The sequence below is a fragment of the Pseudophryne corroboree genome, chromosome 2 (genome assembly GCF_028390025.1).
Source record: "Pseudophryne corroboree isolate aPseCor3 chromosome 2, aPseCor3.hap2, whole genome shotgun sequence".
NCBI lineage: Eukaryota > Metazoa > Chordata > Amphibia > Anura > Myobatrachidae > Pseudophryne > Pseudophryne corroboree.
In genome coordinates this window covers 43564220-43585915 of record NC_086445.1, presented here as the reverse complement: position 1 = coordinate 43585915, position 21696 = coordinate 43564220, and positions in this window count along the sequence as shown.

The following is a 21696-nucleotide window of genomic DNA, read 5'->3' as shown; positions in this document are numbered from 1 at the left end:
AGGTGTTAGTGCTGCTGGGGATGTTATTAGTGAATGAGGGGTGTAGGTGCTAGTGCTGTAGGGATGTTATTAGTGAATGAGGGGTGTAGGTGTTAGTGCTGTGGGGATGTTATTAGTGAATGAGGGGTGTAGGTGTTAGTGCTGTGGGGATGTTAGTAAATAAGGGGTGTAGGTGTTAGTGCTCCTGGGGATGTTATATGTGAATGAGGGGGGTGGGTGTTGGTGCTGCTGGGGTGTTATTAGTGAAAAAAGGGTGTGGGAAGAGGTTATAGTGGGCCAGAACAAGGAGGAGCTGTGTTCTGTCACTTCTAAATGGAGGCAGAACACTAATCAGTTATACAAGTCACACAGGAAGCGCCGCCGTTAAGTAAAGTACAGGAGGACTATAGGAAAATAGAAGGCTGAGGCTGAGGGGGCCGTGGCAGGCTTGATGTCCAGGGCTAGGGAATGTCGGAAAGAATCAATAGGAGGCTGAGGCTGGCTTCAGGTATCGGGCCTCCCTATGCGCCGCCCACCGGCACCGTAGCCGCTTATATCAATCACGTGGTCGTGGGTGGGTGGCGCTAAAGAAGGAATGTTTGACCTGCATCCTCCAGACCCCCTGCCGGGGGTGGGAATAATGACATTGCGCGTCTGCAGATAAAGGGAGCAGAGGAGCTGCCCTGACTCTGAGTACCCAGCCACGCTGACGCTGAGGGAGGGGACAGCCGGAGACAGACGCAATCACGCTGCGGCTGTGCGTCACATGTAATGAAGAAACCCCAAGCAATTACATATTATATATTTATCTGTAAATATTAACTCATCTCAACTGCCCATGTTAATATATATTTCATATATTTGGACACAACATGACTGAGAAAAACTCAGGGGGTCATTCCGACCTGATCGCACGCTAGGATTTTTCGCAGCGCAGTGATCAGGTCACTACTGCGCATGCACCGCAATGCGCAGGCGCGTCGTACGGGTACAAAGCGGATTGTTGCTGAGCGATGGATTTAACGAAGAATCCATTCACACAGCCGATCGCAAGGAGATTGACAGGAAGAAGGCGTTTGTGGGTGGCAACTGACCGTTTTCTGGGAGTGGTTGGAAAAACGCAGGCGTGTCCAGGCGTTTGCAGGGAGGGTGTCTGACGTCAATTCCGGGACCGGACAGTCTGAAGTGATCGCAGCGGCTGAGTAAGTTCTGAGCTACTCAGAAACTGCACAAAACTGTTTTTGTACCGCTCGGCTGCACATGCGATCGCACACTTGCAAAGCGAAAATACACTCCCGTATAGGCGGCGACTATCTGATCACAGCGCTGCAAAAAATAGCTAGCGAGCGATCAACTCGGAATGACCCCCAATATTGGGTGGAATGTAGCAGCATCACTCACTGCAATTCTATCATAACTGGTGATTACTATACAATGGCAGGGTGAGTGATGCTGCTACATTGCTCACTTGAGGGGAGAAACTAGGGGTGTGACATCAGGTGGGAGGGGCTGTGTGTGTGTGGCATCTGCAAGGTGGGAGGGGCTAGGGGTGTGGTCATGGCACCTACAGGGGGGGGGTTCGGGGGGTGAGTTCCACCACCTCTCTCAGACCACTTTAAGCACTGGTTGGTGTGTTATCACCTTCCACTTATCACTGCTTTATCACTAATCCAAGCTTAATAAACTGTCCCTTTGTGACATATTTATTAATTATTCGGTTTAGACCCAATAATTATAATTTCTTATTGTAAATTGCCTGGATGTACCAATATTCACATCCAGGGACAGGGGTGCCGACACGAACTGTCCCTGCGAAGTGTAAGTGTTAAGTGACCTTTCAGTTTCAGTTTCTGGCCCCCGGCACGCTACTGAGCATGTGCAAGTGGGGAGAGCTGGAGAGGGATCTGGATGACCCCCATCCTGGTACTTTTTGCGTAATGTAGCACAGGCTTCACAATCTGGAGCTTGGTAAATCCGACAGCGGGATGCGGTTGTCACACCCCGCGGGCAGCGGCGGCCGCGCTTACCGCTGCGGGTGTCCTGGATGGCCTGGCGTCTCTCCCCTCCGGCGGCCTCGGGGGTCCGGCGTCGGGTCGGCGGGTCTCTCCGGCGGCTCCCGGAGCGAGGGCGCCGCCATGCTGCTTTAGATTAGGTAGGCGGAGCGGGGCTGACGTCATCTGCCCGCTCCGCCAATCAGACCAAGGCGGGAGGTTCAAAGCCAGACGCCGAGCAGGGAGCCGGCGCCTGTGTATCATCGTTCTGCTTGTCTGAAGCAGTGATTTCCAGAGCTCCCTTGTTCCTATTTTCCGCTGTGTCTCCAGTGTCTCCAGTGTCTCCAGTGTCTCCAGTGTCCCAGTGTCTCCAGTGTCTCCAGTGTCCCAGTGTCTCCAGTGTCTTCACGCACTTCCGTGCCTCCAAGCGCCCGAGCGCCATCACGCACTTCCGTGCCTCCAAGCGCCCGAGCGCCATCACGCACCTCCGTGCCTCCAAGCGCCCGAGCGCCATCACGCACCTCCGTGCCTCCAAGCGCCCGAGCGCCATCACGCACCTCCGTGCCTCCAAGCGCCCGAGCGCCATCACGCACCTCCGTGCCTCCAAGCGCCCGAGCGCCATCACGCACTTCCGTGCCTCCAAGCGCCCGAGCGCTATCACGCACCTCCGTGCCACCAAGGCGCCTGAGCGCCATCAGCACCTCAGTACCTCGGCACCTCAGTGCCTCTGTTCCTCAGCACTCCGGTGCCTCAGCACCATAGAACCTCAGCACCTCGGAGCCTCTGCACCTTAGTATCACAGAACTCCAACACCTCAGTACCTCGGTGTCTCAGCACCTCAGTGCCTTCAGCACCTCAATAATACCAGCATCTCTGTACCTCAGCACTCAGCACTTTCACTAGTCTTGTTTTTCAGGAGACCTTCATCATTCCTCCGTGCTTCCTGCTTACCGTCTTCATCCTGTATGAAGAAGACCTACATCCGGCCATCTCTATTGCGACCCAGTAGCGGTTCCTCTTCCCTGTCACCGGAAGAAGCCCCGAGTCCACAACACCCTTCGACCAGGTCAGTGATAGTATACACAGGCCACATGGACCCGGGGAATCGGAACCCAGAAGCAAGTGCCATCCAAGATCTGGTTTCCCGTGTACAGAGTCAGGAAGCGGCGCAAAACCAGGTGATGCGGTATCTCCAAGAGCTATCCGGCAGGTTGGATCAAATTCAGGTTTCCCTGGCTTCAGTAGTTCCAGTTCCAGCTCCAGTACCCACTCCGGCAGTCGTTCCTGTTAATGCTCACGCAGTGTCCGGTACCAGGTCACGCCTTCAGCTTCCCACTCCCTCTCGCTACAACGGCAACCCGAAGAATTGCCGTGGGTTTCTTAACCAGTGCGAGGTGCAGTTTGAACTCCTCGCACACAATTTTCCCACGGATCGATCCAAAGTAGCATACATTATTTCCTTGCTTGAGGGTTCAGCGTTGGAATGGGTGTCTCCTTTATGGGAGCGGTCTGATCCTTTGGTTTCCAACTACACTAATTTCATCTCATCTTTCCGCCGGATCTTTGATGAGCCTGGCAGAACGGCCGCTGCCTCTTCAGATCTTCTTAGAGTTCGACAAGGCTCTCGTTCAGTGGGTCAGTATGTGATTCATTTTCAGACCATAGCTTCCGAATTGCGCTGGGATAATGATGCCTTACGGGCCGCTTTCTGGAACGGGCTGTCCGACCGTCTTAAAGACGAATTGATTACAAGAGATTTGCCAGATTCCTTGGAACAGTTGATCTCGCTCTGTGTGAAAGTGGATCTCCGCATGCAGGAACGAGTTGGCGAACGTTCTCGGTCTGATCGGTGCAGATTCCGGGCTCCTCCGTCTAAACCATCGGTTACGACAGCTCCAGACGAACCCATGCAAATTAATCGGTCTCGACTGTCTCCAGAGGAGCGACAGCGTCGACGTGAGAACAAACTTTGCCTCTACTGTGGAGCCGCGGATCACTTCCTCAAGTCTTGCAAAGCTCGCCCGGGAAACGGGCAATCCTAGCCTGTTCCGGGGAAGTCAAGCTGGGTGTGGTTTCTCAATCTTCTCCAGAAGTGGACTGTTTACTCTCAGTATCTTTGTCTACTAAAACAAAAGTCAAGACCGTTATGGCTCTTTTGGATTCAGGTGCTGCGGGGAATTTTATTTCTCTTTCCTGCGCCCAGAGTTTGGGTTTGAAATTACAGTTGGTCGAACGACCTATTACTATTACAGCCATTAACGGGGTTCAAATTCCTAACGCCTTGATTACGAGTCAGTCTGAGTCAATTCAGCTACAAGTGGGAGCTTTACATCATGAACAACTGAAGTTTCTAGTTATTCAGGAAATGTCTCACGATCTCGTTTTGGGTTTTCCCTGGCTCAGGCTACACAACCCTCATGTCGACTGGGGGTCGACACAAATAATTTCTTGGAGTCCTTTCTGCCGATTGAATTGTCTTACTCCTGTCGTTCCACTCCGTGCGTCGGCCAAGTTGGACGTGGAGTTAGTTCCCGAGGCTTATCGAGAGTTTTTGGATGTCTTCTCGGAACAGGCGGCTGATAAATTACCTCCGCATAGGGCTTGGGACTGTCCCATTGAGCTCATTCCTGGGAAAATACCGCCTCGAGGTCGCACTTATCCTTTGTCGGTTCCAGAGACACAAGCTATGTCTGAGTACATTAAGTCGAATTTGCAGAAGGGCTTCATCCGTCCCTCCACTTCTCCAGCGGGAGCTGGCTTCTTCTTTGTAAAAAAAAAAGATGGAGGGCTGAGACCATGCATCGACTATCGTGGTTTAAATGAAGTCACCATTAAAAACAAGTATCCTCTGCCGCTCATCACAGAGCTTTTTGATAGAGTGCGTGGAGCTCGAGTATTTACTAAGCTTGACTTAAGAGGAGCATACAACTTGATACGTATTCGTCAAGGAGATGAGTGGAAGACGGCTTTCAATACGAGAGATGGGCATTATGAGTACCTGGTAATGCCATTTGGCCTCAGCAACGCCCCCGCTGTCTTTCAAGGATTCATTAATGAAGTCTTTCGGGATATGTTGTATCTGAATGTAGTAGTCTATTTGGATGACATTTTGATTTTTTCTAAGAATCTTTCTGAGCACCGACTACAAGTTAAGGAAGTACTCCTTCGGTTGCGCAAGAATCATCTTTATGGCAAGATCTCCAAGTGCACCTTTGAGGTTCCTTCTATTTCATTTTTGGGCTACATTATTTCTGGAACTGAATTGCGTATGGATCCGGAGAAACTTTCGGCCATCCGGGATTGGACTCAACCTCTTTCCTTAAAAGCAGTGCAACGATTTCTAGGATTCGCAAATTATTATCGGAAATTTATAAGAGGTTTCTCTACCATCGTGGCACCTATTACGGCTCTGACTAAAAAAGGGGCTGACCCAAGCAATTGGCCTTCTGAAGCAATAGCAGCGTTCAAACAGTTGAAGACCGCCTTTATATCTGCTCCCGTACTTCAGCAGCCAGATTTCCTAAAACCATTCTTTTTGGAGGTTGATGCTTCCACGGTAGGCATAGGTGCTGTACTCTCGCAATACGCCTCAGATGGGAAGTTGCATCCGTGTGGGTTTCATTCTCGCAAGTTCTCCCCTGCTGAACTAAATTACACCATCGGAGACAAAGAGCTACTGGCAATTAAATCTGCGTTGGAAGAATGGAGGTATCTTCTGGAGGGTGCTAAACACTTAATCACAATTTTTACGGACCACAAGAATTTACTGTACCTAAAGACGGCCCAGTGTTTGAACCCCCGTCAGGCGAGATGGGCGCTCTTCTTTACCAGATTTTCCTTTATCATCAAGTATCGGGCTGGAATTCTAAATACCAAGGCGGATGCCCTATCCCGTTCAGTGATGGCTTCCGATGAGGAGAATACTATGGGGAAGGCATTAATCCTCAGTCCCATCTCTATTTCTGCAGCTCCCACTAGGTTGGGCCCTCCTCCGGGAAGAATGTCGGTACCAGTTAAATTTCGACCGAGACTGTTGCAGTGGGCACACACTTCTAAGTTTTCTGGTCATCCGGGAATTCAGAAAATGTGGGAATTTCTGCGAAGATCATACTGGTGGGACACTATGAAAAAAGATGTTCAAGAGTATGTCAATTCGTGTCCTCAATGTGCTCAGCACAAAACTCCACGTCTGCCGCCTACGGGTTTGTTGCATCCTTTGTCCATTCCTAAAAAGCCTTGGACTCATATCTCGATGGACTTTGTTACTGAATTACCGCTCTCTAAGGGTCATAACACCATTTGGGTGATCATTGACCGATTCTCTAAGATGGCACATTTTATTCCGTTGACCGGATTACCCTCCGCTTCCAAGTTGGCCCTGTTATTCATCCAAGAGCATTTCCGCCTGCACGGGTTACCTCTGGAAATAGTCTCAGATCGGGGAGTACAGTTTACAGCGAGATTCTGGAGAGCCCTCTGTTCAACTCTACAAATTAAGCTCAAATTCTCTTCTGCTTACCATCCACAGACTAATGGGCAAACTGAACGCGTCAATCAGGATCTAGAGACTTTTCTCCGCATTTACCTTTCCCCTTCTCAAGATAACTGGGTGGAGTTGTTGCCGTGGGCTGAGTTTGCCCACAACCATTTTTATCATTCTTCTACTGGTGAGTCTCCATTCTTTATTAATTATGGATTTCATCCCCAAGTTCCGGAGTTGCCCATTTGTCCTCCAGAAGAAGTTCCTGCTGCAGCCTCAACTCTTCGACATTTCACTCAAATTTGGAGCCGAGTTCATGCCAATCTTAAGAGGGTTTCCGGTCGCTATAAATTCTTTGCGGATAGGAAACGACGAGCAGCTCCTCAATATAAGGTTGGTGACAAGGTATGGCTCTCTACCCGCAATCTTCGTTTGAAAGTACCCACCATGAAATTTGCCCCAAGGTTCATTGGTCCTTTCTCAGTGCGGCAAGTCTTGAACCCGGTCGTTTGCAAATTGGAGTTGCCTTCCCACCTTCGAATTCCAAACTCCTTCCACGTCTCTCTCCTCCGCCCCCTCATTCTAAATCGGTTCCACTCAGCATCTCCTAGGCCAACTACTACTGTGTCTGAAGCTGGGACAGAATTTGAAATCAAAGCTATTCTTGACTCTCGTTATTTTCATAAGAAATTACAGTACTTGGTAGAATGGAAAGGTTATGGTCCTGAAGAGAGAAGTTGGATCAATGCTACTGAGGTAATGGCTCCCCGACTGGTTCGAATCTTCCATTCCAGACATCCAACTAAACCCGGAAAGTGTCCAGGGGCCACTCCTGGAGGAGGGGGTACTGTCACACCCCGCGGGCAGCGGCGGCCGCGCTTACCGCTGCGGGTGTCCTGGATGGCCTGGCGTCTCTCCCCTCCGGCGGCCTCGGGGGTCCGGCGTCGGGTCGGCGGGTCTCTCCGGCGGCTCCCGGAGCGAGGGCGCCGCCATGCTGCTTTAGATTAGGTAGGCGGAGCGGGGCTGACGTCATCTGCCCGCTCCGCCAATCAGACCAAGGCGGGAGGTTCAAAGCCAGACGCCGAGCAGGGAGCCGGCGCCTGTGTATCATCGTTCTGCTTGTCTGAAGCAGTGATTTCCAGAGCTCCCTTGTTCCTATTTTCCGCTGTGTCTCCAGTGTCTCCAGTGTCTCCAGTGTCTCCAGTGTCCCAGTGTCTCCAGTGTCTCCAGTGTCCCAGTGTCTCCAGTGTCTTCACGCACTTCCGTGCCTCCAAGCGCCCGAGCGCCATCACGCACTTCCGTGCCTCCAAGCGCCCGAGCGCCATCACGCACCTCCATGCCTCCAAGCGCCCGAGCGCCATCACGCACCTCCGTGCCTCCAAGCGCCCGAGCGCCATCACGCACCTCCGTGCCTCCAAGCGCCCGAGCGCCATCACGCACCTCCGTGCCTCCAAGCGCCCGAGCGCCATCACGCACTTCCGTGCCTCCAAGCGCCCGAGCGCTATCACGCACCTCCGTGCCACCAAGGCGCCTGAGCGCCATCAGCACCTCAGTACCTCGGCACCTCAGTGCCTCTGTTCCTCAGCACTCCGGTGCCTCAGCACCATAGAACCTCAGCACCTCGGAGCCTCTGCACCTTAGTATCACAGAACTCCAACACCTCAGTACCTCGGTGTCTCAGCACCTCAGTGCCTTCAGCACCTCAATAATACCAGCATCTCTGTACCTCAGCACTCAGCACTTTCACTAGTCTTGTTTTTCAGGAGACCTTCATCATTCCTCCGTGCTTCCTGCTTACCGTCTTCATCCTGTATGAAGAAGACCTACATCCGGCCATCTCTATTGCGACCCAGTAGCGGTTCCTCTTCCCTGTCACCGGAAGAAGCCCCGAGTCCACAACACCCTTCGACCAGGTCAGTGATAGCGGTCAATTTACCTACAATCAAAATCCCAACAAGGTCAAAATCCCGACATGGTCACAATACCAACATTTAAAATACAGACAAGGTCATAATACCGACATTTAAAATGTCGACGGGTTAAAAAGTCGACATGAGTTTTTCACGATGTTTTCATTGAAACCGACCTGTTCATACTTTACCATCCCAGTGGAACTGGAGGGGGAATATAATAGTGTGCCCGGAGCATGGCGAGCCATGCGATGGGACGCGGTACACTTTATACAGTGTCCTTGTTGACCTATGTCGACATACACACCAATGAAAAACTTTTGTCGACTTTTTGACCTGTCGACATTTTAAATGTCGGTATTTTGACCGTCAGTATTTAAAATGTCGGAAATGTTGACCTTGTCGGTATGTTGACCATGTCGGGATTTTGACCATCGGTCAATTGTTGTCAGGATTTTGATTATAGATATTTCATACTTATCCCCCGACAGCATAGCAACCCCCATCCCTCTCCCAGTACTTTTTGAATTCCAGAGCTTGGTAAATCCGACAGCTTAATAACTCCTATTGAAACCAACAGGGGCTGCTTTGTGATCAGAAATGGAGGGACCGCAGCAAATATCGGAGACATCTGCTGCGGGCTCTCCGTATTAAATGCTGGGGATACTTAATATTTGCAGTTGACCCCCTAAATGCCCCTAATTTTTTTAAATAGTCTGTTAAAAGTAGAAATGAGAGGGCTCTGTTCTCTGAGAACCGAGCCCACCCGAACTTCTGAGATCCGAGGGAATCCGAGCTGCGGTTTTACCGCCAGCCTCGGATTCCAAGAAAGGGCAAAACATCATCTTCCCGGCGTCAGATCTCGCGTGTTTTAGATTAGATTAGATATAAATCCCAACCGCAGTGGTTTGGGTGCTGTTTCACACCGGACCGCTAGGGGGGGGGCTTTAAAAGATTAAAGTGAGAATTCACTTTTTTATAGTGCAGGAAGGAACACCTATATATTACTTGTAATGTTTGACATTGGTGCTGTAACTCAACTTCAGCACCTTGGTGCATAGCACACTGTTGGTGTTTCTTCACACTGCCAGGTCCTCCTAATACAGGTGCAGAATTAACCCGTGGTGCACAATGCACACTGGTGTTGTCTTGTCACTGCCCTGTGTGCAGCCCAGAGGTCCTAATGCAGGGGCAGCATTAACCTTTGGTGCACAGTGCACACTGGTGGGGGGGGTTTGTCACTGCCCGCAGTGCAGCATCAAGCTTTTATTGGTGCACAGAGGTGCGTGCCACCTTTACTATAAGTGCAGTAATTTGCAGCAGTGAGTACAAATATATAAAAAAAAATGTAAAAATTTAATAAATAGAAACTTGTGTGTGTTCTGGGCCAGGCTGTGCCCCACTGTGTTAATAAATAAAAGCACTGTGAGTCTATAATGAGAAAAAAAATTATGTTTTTGTACAACTTTTGTGTCTTCAATAAAGCTCAGTAGGTGCCGTGCCCCACTGCATTCATAAATATAAGCACTGTGAGTCCATATGGATCACGATCAGTTGACAGAAGAGCAGGAGCAGCAACCAAGTACTAGTGCTGTGGCTGCTTCCAGTCATGATGATCATGATATTAGTACGTAGTAATTCAACATCAACTAAAGCCGGTGCTCAAGGGCATAGAAGGTTTAAAAAAGGGCACCTGAAATCAAAGCAATATTTCACAATGCTAAAGAAAAACATCACCTCTAATAAACGGAAAGTTTACTGCCAAAAACATAAAATTGCCAACATTGGAGTCCTCCATTACAGAAGTCTCTGTACTTTGTTGCATTGGGCAGCAAAGGTCTTCCTCATAGAATGTGTAGTTCATTTTTATGAACATGAGTCTTTTTCCACATTTAATTAATTGCTACTTGAAATGTTTTTTGTTTTTTTTCAGTAGCCTGCATAAAACAGTATTCTCCAGTGTACTGGAGTAAGGTACATTCCCCCTCCTCTCCCTTCTTGTGTAGCGTTTGTTGCTCTTCCTCCGTTTGCTGAATCCTGTAAAGTGAGTAATTCCACCTGGTCACTACCTCTTGCTTCAGTTGGTGGCATGGCAAATGGAACTGTTCTTGCAGCCAATCCAATCTTCTACATGCGGTTGGAAAATTAGTTCCGAAAATGTACGGAGATTTTTCAGGCCACAGGAAGTATCTCCTGAATGCCCCTTTCATTTTAAAAAGAAATTCTGAACCACCAAGTTTATTGTGTTGGAAAAATATGGGACGAGTTCGAATTCTCCCAGTTATAATGCTCTTACAATGTTATATGCATTACCGGAAATGACAAATCTTGAGTAGAGTCTTAGCAGGGTCAGCCATCTTGCATTGACATCCCAGAGTTTTTCTAACAGGTTGACACTTAGTGAAGCCGGTGATACAGACTAGCTTGCCTGTGAATGAGCTGGCATTGTGTGTTAGATGCTGCTACTGCTGCTGAAGGCGATACACCCACCCAGTGAGCTATCTCAGTCATGTAATCTTTAGTTTGACCAGTAACACTTGTCCACATATCTGTGGTTAAGTGGACAGTGGGTACAAGGGCATTTTGTTGTCAATAGTTTTTATTTTAACCTACCAGTACAGGCGGTTCTGGTAAAAGGAAATTGAGATGGAATTTGGTAGAGGACCTCAATTAACCATCTAAAACCAGATACATTGATGGCCTACTGGCCATACTACCCCACCCCCTCCTTCATAAATTCTCTTAGTCAAACAATTAAATTAATTAACTAATCCAAAGGTTCTCAAACGCGGTCCTCAAGGCACCCCTACAGCTCAGGATTTAGGTATATTCATCGCTCAGCAGATATAGCTAAATCAAATTGACTCAGGTGCAAATTAAGTCGCATGGAGAAACTTAAAACCTGGACCGTTGGAGTGCCCTGAGGACTGCGTTTGACAACCTCTGAACTAATCAATCCTTTCTTTTACAGCAAGTGAGGAAAGAAAAGGCCATAAATGAAGAAACAAATGCTTGATCATTAATATTGTCCCCAATGCCCCAATGGTTAAAATTGTAAAAATCAAACAATTAAATTAACTTACGAATCAATCTTTCCTTTACCTGCCATCCACTCCATACATACTCCACCTCCCTCGGGCCTCTGATCTAGTTCTTGATTAATGAAAACATTCTTGGTTACTTTCTATGGGGTCGTATAGGTTATTAAACTGCCACCCTGTCTGCCACTACACTGCCACTCTGTTTCCTAGATGTGCCATGTTGGAAGTTGAACTGCCACGTGTGTGTGTGCTGCCCACCGCTGTTGTTTAGCTTACTCAGCCAGCGAGCTCGGTGCAACCTTTACCCCAAAACTGGATGAAAACAATATTGTTAGCTCTGAGGTGGTCAAAATTGCCTGGAAATGACTGCAAATGAATGTTACTGAGGTTAATAATCTTACAGGCCCAAATTATGTGAATTTAACTGTTTTTAGTCAGAATACCGACACCGAAATACTGACCCTATTCTGAATGCCGACACAGGCATCCAGAATGAGTGCACCATCCCGGCGCTGGAATACAGACAGCCGGGATCCCGATAAAGGACAGACCGCGGTGCATCACAGGTAAACCGCGGAAAGGAGGGGTTAGGTTTAGGCTGCAGGGGGAGGGTTAGGCTGCGTCCCGGGGGTTAGGGTTAAACAATAGGAAGGGGGGTTAGGGTTAGGCACCTCCCTTGGAGGGTTAGGCTTAGGCTGCTGGGGGGAGGGTTAGGTTTAGGCAGCGGGGACACAGGGTTAGGGATAGGCACCTACAGGGGGTGGTTAGGGTTAGGTACCAAGGGGGGGGGGGGGTTAGGGTTAGGTTGTGGGTAGGGAGGGATAGTGGGTTGGGGAGAGGGGAGAACACCCCTCACTCACCCCTGTCGGCTTCTTCAAAATCGGGTTCTTGGCGTCGGTATTTCGAGCGCCGGGATCTCACACTGATCCCGTTTTTTTTATCAATTTTTGAAAAAGAATACAGATCCAAAACCAGAACACATGACGGGGAACAGCGCACATTGCTAGTTAAAAGAAAGTACTTAACATGGTATAATGACAGTTTTTGCTGTTTATTTCTGAGTTTGGTAAATGTGACCTCTAAGATTCCGTCATGGAGGCAGATTTATTAAGCCTGGAGACGGCATAAGGAAGTGATAAACCAGTGATAAGTGCAAGGTGATAAACACACCAGCCATTCAGCTCCTAACTGTTCATTTACATATTGGAGCTGATTGGCTGGTGCGCTTATCACCTTGCACTTATCACTGGTTTATCACTTCCTTATGCCTTCTCCAGGTTAATACATCTGACCCCGTGTTACACCGAAAAGGGGTTTAAGGAGTTTGAAAAAGCTGTTGCAAACTGCTGCGTCCCCAGTAATTTATATCTGTGAGTGCTCTGCTCTATGCACGTATACTGTAGGAAGTACTTTACTTTTATCATGCTTTAGGGACCAACATCCACGATTCCCTATATACCTAGTGTTACATGAAAGCAATGCACGTGCAATAGACTGACATCACTGTCCATACTGGAGATCCCACTAACAAGACGGAACTCTTACTAACAATGGAATAACTTTGCTGCTTCTCTCTGCGGGAGAAAATACCATTGAGTGGAAAGTTATTGCCATATGTACTTTTATCAAACACAGCTAGGCAGCCTCAAATGGTAGCAATTATACAATATTCCTGTGGGCCAAAATATGTTTTACTTAGTGATTGAATCAGAATTTATGCATTGTGAATGAGCAGAGGGCAAATTCCTCAGTCAGAGAGAATGAGGATCTGAATTGGCGGTCTCCCATCTGTAGCAAAGACCCTGGACGCCCTGTGACATGACGGCCCGTCAGAGGGTATGACTGAGGTACAGGGTATGCTTACTTTAACATATGAAACATATTCATCTAAACTAATTCTGTTATTCTGGCGCATCACAGCTCTGAGTGTAGGTAAAACTATTTAGGATAATGATTTTCAGAGGAAAATGACCTGACGAAACAGAGAATTCAAGTGGAAAATGGTTATTTTATGCAATATTGAGGGCATAATAAAAAAGATTTGGGGGGACTTAAAAATGTGTTAAATGGCTGCAATATGTATTAAAAAAAACATTTTTTGTGTAAAATAAGTGCTCTCAAAAAATTTGGGATATATGAAAATGGGTATAAGTATATATTCGGGCCAATTAAAGGAAATTTTTAAAATCTTGCAAAAACGACCAATTGCTCCCACCTGCAAGCCTAAAAACACTAGTCCCACTCATAAAACACCCCAATATACCTGTCCCACACCATGTACCCCAATTTCTATCACTTTGCACTTTTTCACACCAAAACTGACATCTTATTATTGGCTAATTATAATTCTAAACTTCAACGTGCCTAATTCGTCATTAAGGGGGTGTCCAGGGGGTTCTGAACCAAGGGCCTAATTCAGATCTGATCTGTGAATGCCAAATTGCTTTCTCACAAATATTTAAAATGCCCACTCTAATATATATTGCAGACACCAGGCGCATCTTATTACCATATATGATAAAAATGCGCTGTACATCGCAAAACACTGCACCCCATAAGAGAAAACAATACACCCACACATTATCTGAGTTCCAAAGCTCATTGATGTATATATTTGTTATTAAAAGGATATGGATTCAATATATTACAAAGTACAGTATACCTATAGTTACATGGTTACACTCACACAGTAAGCCGTTAAAACATACAGTGACATACAGTTACAGTTACATACAGTTACATACAGTTACAGTTACAGGCCAGCAATACAATTACCATATATTTCTCATATAAATTTGTCCCTCCATATGACTCTCTCTCTCTGTAAAATCATGCAAGAACTCCATCATCATCTGGGACTGATCAGCAACTGACCTCCTGTGTGGTCAGTAATGTGTTATCTAGTTTCTGGGGGAGCGGACTCACTCAATCATGATGAGTCACTATTTATTTTATTATTTTATTTATTTACAGTTTCTTATATAGCGCAGCATATTCCGTTGCACTTTACAATTAGAACAACAGTAATAGAACAAAACTGGGTCAAAAACAGACAGACATAGAGGTAGGAAGGCCCTGCTCGCAAGCCCCTTTGTATATGCTGAACAGGTTCAGCCTTGGGGACGTCCAAAGGGGCTGGCCTGAGCTACCTGTCCACTACCTGTTTGGAATATCTATTGTTCTAATAAAAGTGATTTTAGCTTACATACATTTAATCATAATTATTTGTTGCAATGTCCTACAACTTTATAACAAGTATCAAATGAATCTACACATTAATCTGGTTGCTTTAATAGTAAATATGACTGGTCTATCTTGCTTCGTTCAAATAATACACATACATGACATTACTTCATTATATAATTTTAAATCATCATGATGTCTGGCGCTTGATATTATTATAATTATGTACTGCATGAAATAAGTGTCGAATCCATCTCTGTGGCATGTCCATGTAAATGCGTGTGTTACCATATATTGCTGTGCTTGCTGCACGTATTTGCAATTATAGCGACTCATAATGTGTGTAGTTTGTATGTTCTTTCTATGTAATATTTTTGACTTCGACAGATCGCTGCTGTGCGTTTTTCACACTGCGAGCGATGAGATTCGAACAGCGCATGTGTATGAGCTGCAATGCGCCGGTGCAACGGACGGCTACAGCGGGGATCGACGGTCAGCGACGGGATGGTGTGAAGGATCCATTCGCACGGGCGTTCGCAAAGTGATTGACAAGAAGAGGGCGTTTGTGGGTGGCAATTGACTATTTTCAGGGAGTGTCCAAAAAAACGCAAGCGGGATCAAGCGTTTTCAGGGAGGGCGTCTGACGTCAGCTCCGGCCCTGATCAGCAGGATTCAATCTCACTGGATAAGTAAGTACTGGGCTGCGCAGAGACTGCGCAAACTGATTTTTGTGCAGCTCTGCAACACATGCGATCGCACACCTGCACAGCGAGTTCACCCTCCTCCTGTAGGCGGCGGCTATCTGATCGCAGGGAGGCAAAAAACGCAGCCCAGCGATCAGATTTGAATTAGGCCCCAAGTCCCAATATGTTTACACAAAAATAGGGATTTTCACCAACTTTTCACCTGCTCAGAGTTGGTTGAAGAGAAATTCACCATAAACCTTATTGAGATTTATCGCATGCGAGTAATTGGAAAGCTGCAATATTGCAAGTCGCCAAAAAAGCATCATTTTCACTTTTTTGCTGCAAAAACAGGTTATCACGGCTAATTGAATAACCCAGTGAAACAGCAAATACAATGTAAGTTATTTAGTATTACTCTACTTTTTATTGCGTAACCTTTTTATGCACCTTCCTGCATGGGTGTATTTATTATGGGCCCACACCGCACATCGTACACCTGTAACCTACAGTACCTCTTTGCTGACACAGCTGTAAATTACCGGGAAAAAGATCTGAGTATGCGCAGAGATTATAGTCAATATTATATATGCTATCTGCAGATAAGTTATGATGTGTATAATAAACCCGTAAGGGAAAAATCCTCCTAATTAGTCTTCTCTGGTAGCTCGGTAATAATATTCAGATGTGAGAGATCCGTGTGATCCGCTCCTCAAACTGAGCGAAGTTCAATCTGCCAAACAGTCGCCATAAACCTGCAATCGTTCACATATGAGGAAGCTTTTAGTGAGTGTCTCATAAGCGGGTTCCCGGGTGTAGAAGGAGGGGAGGGGGGCTGGTCTCTAATTTATAACACCACTTATTGCAAGAAATGAAAGTGAGAGTTATGATACTGAAACAGATGAAAGGGCCCGTAACTTACTGTGTCAGGAATCAGATCCCCCCCCCCCCCCCCCCCCCCCCCCCAGACCTCCAGAATAAGTTACTGTCTCGCAAATGCTTCCTGCTGTCACTCCCCATCCGCTGAGATCAGGGTATTCTAATATTTACATTTATCTGTGATGATGGAAAAAGAAACGACAAAGGGGATAATTCAGACCTGATCGCAGCAGCAAATTTGTTAGCAGTTGGGCAAAACCATGTGCACTGCAGGGGGGGCAGATGTAACATGTGCAGAGAGAGTTAGATTTGGGTGTGGTGTGTTCAAACTGAAATCTAAATTGCAGTGTAAAAATAAAGCAGCCAGTATTTACCCTGCACAGAAACAAAATACCCCACCCAAATCTAACTCTCTCTGCACATGTTACATCTGCAACCCCCCTCCTCCCTGCAGTGCACATGGAGCCTGATTCAGACCTGATCGCTCGCTAGGGTTTTTTGGCACTGCTGCGAGCAGATAGTCACCACCTATAGGGGAGTGTATTTTTGCTTTGCAAGTGTGCGAACGCATGTGCAGCCGAGCGGTACAAAAAAGTTTTGTGCAGTTTCTGAGTTGCCCAGAACTTACTCAGCCGCTGCGATCACTTCTGACTGTCTGGGCCCGGAATTGATGTCAGACATCCGCCCTGCAAACGCTTGTACACGCCTGCGTTTTTCCAACCACTCCCAGAAAACGGTCAGTTGCCACCCACACACTCCTTCTTCCTGTCAATCTCTTTGCGATCGACTGTGCAAATGGATTCTTCATAAAAGCCATTGAACAGCAACGATCCGCTTTGTACCAGTGCGACGCGCCTGCGCATTGCGGTACATACGCATGCGCAGTTCTGACCTGATCGAAGCACAGCAAAAAAAACTAGCGAGCGATCAGGCCTGAATGACCCCCCCATGGTTTTGCCGAACTGCTAACAAATTTGCTGCTGCTATCAACTCTGAATTCCCCCCAAATTCCTCTGCGCCATTAGGAGGCAAATAAAGCCCCCAATATGTACTATAATAATATATTTGTATTATAATAGACATGAATAATTGTAAATAGATATACGGTATATATATATATATATATATATATATATATATACAATAGATGGTCCGGCTCTCCCTTGTAATGTCTGTGCGCCGGGTGCCAGAACGAGGAAGTAACAAAGGGTGGGAGGTACGGCACTCCACGCGGCTTGAATAATTCACTCTTACAACAGCTTGAAGATAGACAACGTTTCAAGGCTTTTATTATAGCCCTTTCGTTGCTGACCTGACGAAAGGGCTATAATAAAAGCCCTGAAACGTTGTCTATCTTCAAGCTGTTGTAAGAGTGAATTATTCAAGCCGCGTGGAGTGCCGTACCTCCCACCCTTTATATATATATATATATATATATCCTATATAATAGCCCAGATCTGTGACTTTGTGACTCATTTGCTAACGCTGGGCGGAGTCACAACACTGGGCGGAGTTAGTCAAATGAGTCACAGATCTGGGCAAATCTATAGGAAACTAGGAGCAGAAGCAGATGGTATGGGCATGGCACAGGCAGGGGTGCATATCTCCCAGCTTTCTTCAGGCAGAAGGAGGGACACACAGGCGGCGGAAAGGGGGCGTGGCCAACGAAAAGGGACGTGGCTTCACGGGAGGGCCCCCGTTTTCGTCAGTGAGGGGGCATGCCCAGCGCTCTGTGAGCTGCTGGCATGCCCCAGGGGCGGATTATGAGTCCGGGGGGGCCCAGGGCACTTGAAACAGGGGGGCCCTATCTCATTGCTGTGCCTGTTGTGGGTTTGGGGGCGTGAACTAATCGTGGGGACGCGTGGCCACGCCCCCTTATGCAAATTCCGGAGATTTATTTTATTTTATGGGATTTTGGCCCCTCAGCTAGGGGTAAATCCAGAGGGGGTGGTCACTCCCCCCTACACACCCACACAGGCAGAAGAAAGCAGGGAGACTGCTGCCTCCCTGCAACACCACAGACCTGCCAACATGCAGCAGCGTGTGCTGACTGTAGCACAATGCTGCTGCTGTTGCTGGCAGAACAGGGGAGCTTCAGAGCTGGGACAGAGCTACTCCAGCCGGGGAGCCCCCTAAAACTGTGGGGCCCACGGTACGTACCCCCTGCCCCTCCCCCCTAATCTGGCTCTGCTGCCGGAACACCCCCCTTAATCTGTACCCCCTGATGCCCCCTCTCCCACTGTCTCCACTAAATAGACGCTGTGCGCATCTATTCACTGCTGCTCTGCTAAGCAGAACAGCGAGTACAGGAGCTTCCCAACTGCCCCCCCCCCCCCCCCACCGGGGGACACTGCGGCCCACGCGTGGGACAGCAGGACAGTGGGGAGGTATGGGGTGTGTGATGGGGTATGCCGTACAGACAGACGGGCACCGGCTCACTGTGTGCTTGACCCCCCCACATCAGCAAACTCAGCAGGGGCTCTCTGGCACGGAGGAGCGTCACTTTCTGGCACACTCCACGCTTCTTAGCTGCAGTTTTGTGGGGCACCTGTCGCTGTGCAGTTTCCATACTGCCTCTGTTATCTCCAGTCCCGGCAACCCCACCGCTAGCTGCAGCGCTGCCACCCGCAGTGAGGTGCGCCCAGCTCCTTCACACACTTTAGCCGGCGGGTAGCGTTGCAGAAGTCCGCGCTGTTTGCAGGCTCCGACCCCCTCCTCCCTCCAGCCGCAGCATCTCCTGGGAGCTAACCAGTCACTCCCAGTCACCCCTTTCCACAGTGCCCGGCAGCCGCGAGGTCCGCGCCGCGTGCATGCTATGACCCCCTCCTCCCTCCAGCCGCAGCGTCTCCTGGGGGCTAACCAGTCACTCCCAGTCTCCCCTTACCACAGTGCCCGGCAGCTGTGCGAGGTCCGCGGTGTGTGACTGAGGAGTGGGGGAGGGATGCGGACGGGCAGGGGAAGCAGGACTCCAGCCTGAGAGAGTCAGCCATGCCAAGTCTCCACCAGCAGCAGATCCCAACAGCAGCAGTGACTCCGGTAAGACACATCTGTCTGTCACCACTGTTTTGTCCCTAATACCAATCTCTCCCGTGCCCTGTGTTCTGTCATGTCCCTGTCACCCCTGGCCTTGCCCTGTCACCCTTATCCTGGCCCTTTCACCCTTATCCTGGCCCTGTCACCCTTATCCTGGCCCTGTCACCCTTATGCTGGCCCTGTCACCCTTATGCTGGCCCTGTTACCCCTATCCTGGCCCTGTCACCCCTGTGCTTGCTCTGTCAACCCTATACTGGCCCTGTCACCCCTGTCCTGGTCCTGCCGCCCCTACCCTGGCCATGTCACCCCTATCCTGTCCCTGTCATTTCTGTCCTGGCCCCGTCACCCCTGTCCTTGCCCCGTCACCCCTGTACTGGCCCCGCCACCCCTGTACTGGCCCCGTCACCCCTGTTCTGACCCTGTCACCCCTGTCCTGGCCCTCTCACCCCTGTTCTGACCCTGTCACCCATGTCCTGGCCCTGTTACTGCATACCCTCCAAGTACCTTTTTGGCAGGTACAGTACCCGCAGCACCTCCAGACCCCTCCCCAATGCACCACACCTCCGTACCTTCCACTCCCCCCACACGCTGTGCCTCCAGACCCCGTACACCACCCGCGGCTCCCACTCCCCCGCCCCTCCACCACCCACAGCACCTCCAGGCCCCCTCTACCATCCACCCCCCCATTAAATGTCTCCCCCCACACCTGCCCCCCCTCCACCCACAGCATCTGCAGACACCCTCCTCAATCCGTGGCCCCCCCCTCACCCACCCACGGCACCCCCACACCTGCCCCTCCACCACCTACAGCGCCTCAAGACCCCCCATACGCCGCACCACCTGTACCTGCTCCTCCCCCACCCAAGGGGCCTCCGGACCCCCTACCCCACCCCCGGCACCCCCCGCCCCTTCCCATCCCACAGCACCTCCAAAACCCTTCACCCATTCGTAACATCCCCGCACCTGCCCCTCTCCCACCCATGGCACCCCTGCCCCTCCCCCACACCCCCTGCTGAGTTTGCTGATGTGGGGGGGTCAAGCACACAGTGAGCGGTGCCCGTCTGTCTGTACGGCATACCCCCTCACACACCCCCCACAGCGTCTATTTAGTGGAGACAGTGGAGAGAGGGGGCATCAGGGGGTACAGATTAAGGGGGGGTTCCGGCAGCAGAGCCGATTAAGGGGGGGGGGCAGGGGGTACGTACCGTGGGCCCCACAGTTTTAGGGGGCTCCCCGGCTGGAGTAGCTCTGTCCCAGCTCTGTAGCTCCCCCGTCCTGCCAGCAACAGCAGCAGCATTGTGCTACAGTCAGCACACGCTGCTGCGTGTTGGCAGGTCTGTGGTGTTGCAGGGAGGCAGCAGCCTCCCTGCTTTCTTCTGCCTGTGCGGGTGTGTAGGGGGGAGCGACCACCCCCTCTGGATTTACCCCTAGCTGAGGGGCCAAAATCCCATAAAATAAAAATAAATCTCCGGAATTTGCATAAGGGGGCGTGGCCACGCGTCCCGCGATTAGGCCACGCCCCCAACCCCACAGCAGGCAGAGCAATGAGATAGGGCCCCCCTGTTTCAAGTGCCCTGGGCCCCCCCCAGACTAATAATCCGCCCCGGGGGGCATGCCAGCAGCTCACAGAGCGCTGGGCATGCCCCCTCACTGATGAAAACGGGGGCCCTCCGTGAAGCCACGCCCCATTTCGTTGGTCACGCCCCCCTTTTCGCCGCCTGTGTGTCCCTCCTTCTGCCTGAAGAAAGCTGGGAGGTATGCACCCCTGTCTGCCTGAAGAAAGCTGGAGATATGCATCCCTGCCTGTGCCATGCCCATACTATCTGCTTCTGCCTCCTAGTCTCCTATAGATTTGCCCAGATCTGTGACTCATTTGACCAACTCCACCCAGTGTTGTGACTCCGCCCAGCGTTAGCAAATGAGTCACAAAGTCACAGATCTGGGCTATTATATAGGAGATATATATATATATATATATAAAACAAATAAAATGTGGGAAGGGGTATTATAGAATGGGCTTTTTTTGGGATCAATTTTGTCATGCCACTTTACCGTGAGGCATGCGAATATGTCCCTATCCCAAAATGGCCACCGCCTCCTCTATAATGCTCAGAAGTGTCTCCTCCTGAGGCGGCGGCCATTTTGGGTGGAACATTTTAAACAGTATTACATGCGGACGGCCAGACTGCATAGAATACTGTCTGCAGAAGACAGTGGCTGTGGCTGCAGGCACTCCGTACGATTGCACGGCTCACTCAACCCTAGAAACAGACCTGTTTGTGAGCTTAGTTTGACCTGTAAGCAGAGGTGAAGCTAGACGCCATGGTGCCGGGAGCAAGGGTATGATTTTGTGCCCCCCTCCCCTTTACTGAATTCCAGGCCTAGCCAACATGTGGTGGCATGTTACATTTGAAAAGAAACAATATTTAAAATTCCTAAATTGGTGACAGGGCCAGTTCTAGACCTTGTGGAGTTCAGGGCGAAACTTTCCTTTCAGTGACCCCCCATGTTTAAAAT